The following is a 4,359-nucleotide window of genomic DNA, read 5'->3' on the forward strand; positions in this document are numbered from 1 at the left end:
GGCACTGTGTGATCTGACTCAGCCTCTTCTTTTATCGTTACCCATTCCAGTGACATAAAACTTCTTACAGTTCCCCAGTTCTGCTCTGCTCTTTCTACTTTCACACGTGCTGTTCCCTCTCCCTGGAACCATCTCCCCTCAGTCTCTTGCCTACAACATACCACCATCCTCTTCATGTGGCCCTGTCCTCTGTGAAGCCTTTCCTGATTCCTCTAGGCTCCCTGAGTGCCCTGTGATTGACATCTGCTTTCCTGTCTTCTAGGCCCATCTCTTGCATTCTCAATGCTTAGCATAGGCTGTTGTTAGATCCTCAAAACAGAGACCTGTAGAATTTTTGTGGTCAGCTTCCAAGATGGCCCTCAATGGTCCCTGCTTCCTCGTGTTCATGCCTAGTGTAGTCCTCTCCCACACTCCATAGGGCTGATCTGTTTAACCAATAAAACATTGCAGAAATGATAATGTGATTTTCAAGGTTTAGTCATAAAAGACATTGTGATTGCTACCCTGCTCTCTCATAGATCACTCACTCGGGGAAGCTAGCCACCATATTGTGAGGATACTCAAGCAGCCTCATGGAGAGGTCCATGTGGGAAGGAACTGAGACCTCCTGCCAACAGCAAACACTGACTTGCCAGGCATATGAGCCACCTTACAAATGGATTTTCCAGCCCCCGTCAAGCCTTCACATGACTGCAGCCTGATTGACATGAGACCCTGAGTCACAATTACCCAGCTCCAGAATTCCTAACTCACAGCATCTGAGATATAATAAATGCTTTGGAATAATTAATTCTACTCTAATAGATAATTAGCGCATGTCTAAAGTGTCCTTCTTTTCCCATGATAATTTTTTTAAGTCTTTTGTAGAAAAGTTCGGTTCCATTTTTGAGCACTCTGCATGTTCAGTGGTCATACCACATTTCATGGGAGACTCTGAGATGTCAGCAGTCAGCAGCAGGGAACACCTGGTGGCCCCTCCCCAGTGGCCCCAAACCAGCCAGCTGGCTGTGGCATACCAGCCAGCTGGCTGTGGCATTCTCAGGGATCCCTACTTTCCAGACAACGAGGGGCAGGCTACAGTCAGGTTTCAAATCTGCTGGGAGCTCCACCCATCCCACAAGAAAAATCAGGAGGAAAGTCCATGGAAACTGTTCATATGACATACTTTATTTCCAATCTACAACCATTAAAAACCCTTTGTAAGTTTACACTGTACAGTTATTCTCATGTCTGAAATAAGACATAGGGGCAGGGAGAGCTGGTGGATTGGACCACAGTCATCCTAGCACCCAATCCATCCTGGGAAGGAGCCTTTAAAGATAGGAGTGAGCAGAAGAGGACAGTGGACAGGAGAGGCAGACAGTTTGGCCCAAGGATGCCCTTGGTTTCTTCCCTCCTGAAGACCTTTCCCTGGGCCCTCGACTGCAGGACCCTCACCAGGAAACCAGGCTGGGCAGGAAGGGGCTTCACAGTATTGGCAGGAGTTGGGAGGGGCAGGATGGAAAGGAAGGACAGCTTCTGGCTCTCTTCCCGTCACTGGGGGTTGGAGCTGCTTTTTGGCACAATCTGCAAGATCTCCTTGGAGGTGGGAGGAGGAGGAGCTGGGGATGTAGGATTTTTCTCTTGAGTTAGGTTTCTTTCCATTTGAAGAGAGGCCATGAGCCTATGAAGTTCCCAAGGGATAAATGGGCAGGGTCTTTTTCTCCTGTCCCAGGACTGCCAACCCCTGCGTGGCTTGTACAACCTACATAACCTTTTGTAAAACCCAGACAAGTGGGAGAGGTGAGCAAAGCTGGAACCAAGCCAGGGGCAGGAAAAGGAAAAATGTGTGCCTTCTCCCTGTCCTCCAGCTCCCAAGGAGGACATGGGTTTTGTTGGGGTGGGGGTGGGGGGCAGGTAAGGAGAGTTCCCAGTCTTTCAGGAGTCTAGAGTTGGTATTTCCCACCTGTTCCTGGTCTGGGCCAGCCTCAGTCCCTCACCAGGCTGCACTAATTGCTAGCATAGGTCAGCAGTAGGCAAACTCCTGTTTTATCAGAATTATCCAGAGGGCTTGTTAAACCCCAGCTTGCTGGGCCCCAGCCCAGAAGTTCGAATTCAGTAGGTCTCGGATGGTGCCAATACTTTGCATTTCTATCAAGTTTCCAGGTGATGTTCCAGCTGCTTTGAGAACCCCCAGGTATCCCATCCTCAGTGACCTGGCAAGGCCCAGCCTCGGAGGCACCAAATAACTGGGAAGCTGCTAGGAATCATCTTGTGGTGAATCCCCTGTGCGGAGAAGTGAACTAAGGCACAGAGATCAGGGGCTGAGCTGAGAGAAGAGCTAGGATACCAGGGTCCAGTGAAGAGAGGATGGTGATGCAGGACCCCAAAACATGAGGGATACCCTAAGGCCCTAGGGATCACCCTAGTTCTCATGATTACATTATACAACCAGCTAAACTCAGGGGAGTTAAGAGGTCTGCCCAGACCTGAGGCAAGTCTCAGACTGCTGGCTGAGGTTTCTCCTCAGGGGAGCAGTTTGAGTGGTGTCAGAATGGAGTGTTTCAAGGCAGCCAGGCCTGACTACCCTAACCCTTCAAGGATGCTTAGAGGAAACCAAAGCTCCTTTGCTTGGGGTCTGGGATCCAGAGGGCTGGTGAAAGGCAGGAAGAGACAGGAGCGGGGTCGATGGGATAAATAAGGGATGGTCCAAGGAGTATGAGGGAGGAGTGGGAGGAGCCCTGGGCACAGACAGGACTCAGGCCCAGCATCATGTCTCCTTTAGTTCTTGGGTCTGTGGACTTTGCAAACTGCAAGCATTTTGGGAGGGGGAGGGGCAGAGCCAGGGTCAGCTACAGGTTCAGCCAGGATGAGCTAGTTGTTCCGGAGCTGGTGAGGCCCAAGGGAGAGCAAAGAGTGGTGGGATGTCAAATGGACAGATGACCAGGGAGAGAAGACCCCAAGCCAGGCTGCATCTCCTCAACCAAGGCCATGCAGGACTGGGCAGGGTAGAGGCCAGAAGTGAGGATCCAACACCCCCGCCCCCCCCCCCCCCCACACACACACACACAGTGGGAAATGCTGGGGTCCTTCCGGCAGGCTGTGGATAGAGAAGATAATGTGACTCAAAGATGGGACTAGGAGATGTTTCTGGACTGGGGGTTGGCTGGGGCCGAGCCCAATGAGAAGGGCTGGTAAGGCTGATGCCACCTAAGGCATTGGGGAAAGGTGCCCCCTTTGGTGTGAGAAAACACAAAATAAAACAGAACCCAGAAAACACCCCCTGATCTGAAAGCAAACATGAGTTGGAAGACCAACCTTGGGCACTTCCCTGATAAGACAGGAATATGAGCCTGGGGACAGGGGGAAGGGGGATGTGAGGTGCTGAGGTTACAGGGAAATCCATGGGAGGGGAGTAGTACTGGGGAGACCATTCTGGGAGGGCTGAGGGATGGATGCTACAAGTAAGCTCAGGGTCCAGAAGAGGAAAACCTGGCCATTGGCCAGGGCACTGGGTCTGCGGGCAGGAACCAGCAGAGAAGAGGAGGCAGGGGGAGGGGAAACTTTGGAAGAAGATGGTAAAAGAGAGGATAGATGAGAGGTGGGAAGTGAGCAGACAGCCCAGATAGAGGAAGAGGCACAACCAAGATCACAGATGCCAAAACCTGGGTTTTGGTCCTGGCTCTGCCTCTAGTTTGCTGTGTGAACTTGGGTGAGCCATTCTCTTCTCTGGGCCTGACTCCTCATCTAAAAAAAGTGAGATGAGACACAAAATGGCAAAGAGTGAACAATTCCACTTATGCGAGGTACCCAGAATAGGCAAATTCATAAATAAAGTAGAGTTTACCAGGGGCTGGGGGGAGGGGGAGTGGGGAGTGTTTAGTGGATGGTTTCAGTTTGGGATGATGAAAAGTTCTGGAAATGGACATTGGTCATGATTGCACAACACTGTGAATGTACTTAAAATGGCTACTAAGTTTTATGTTATGTGTATTTTGCCACAATTTTTAAAAGTGAACGGGGCTGGTTCAGATGATCTTTTGGCCCCCTTTCCATTCACTGAGACGAGTGAGGGGGATGTCGCCCCCAGGGTCAGGACATTGAGGGGCTGGCCTAGGGACAATGAGTGTGACTGGACCACTTCACATTTGAATAGAATCTTACGCTTTTCCAAGTAGACTTGCAGGCACAGTATTGTATTTGGTCCTCATCACAAGACATGTGAGGTAGAAGGACATTACCCCCACTTTATAACTGGGGAAACTGAGGCATAGAGTAGCCACATGATCTGAGTCCAAGGAGGTCATTCAAGTTGGTGGCAGTTTGTTGTTGTTTTTCAAGTCACCTGGAAAGACATCCTTACACCTTAGGTTCATCTGT

At 50.4% G+C, this 4,359-nt stretch overlaps 1 protein-coding gene across 1 annotated transcript in view; it reads right to left on the bottom strand.

Moving 5' to 3' along the window:
* Positions 1-1,144: 1,144 nt before the first annotated feature.
* Positions 1,145-4,359, bottom strand: part of SOGA1 (suppressor of glucose, autophagy associated 1) — a 64,704-nt gene continuing 61,489 nt past the window's right edge. Inside the window, exon 16 of the transcript XR_002829475.1 lies at positions 1,145-3,726. The gene's annotated coding sequence lies outside the window, so the exon portion shown is untranslated. The remainder of the gene's footprint in view (positions 3,727-4,359) is intronic.

Source organism: Myotis lucifugus, unplaced genomic scaffold (genome assembly GCF_000147115.1).
Source record: "Myotis lucifugus unplaced genomic scaffold, Myoluc2.0 scaffold_60, whole genome shotgun sequence".
NCBI classification, from domain to species: Eukaryota; Metazoa; Chordata; class Mammalia; order Chiroptera; family Vespertilionidae; genus Myotis; species Myotis lucifugus.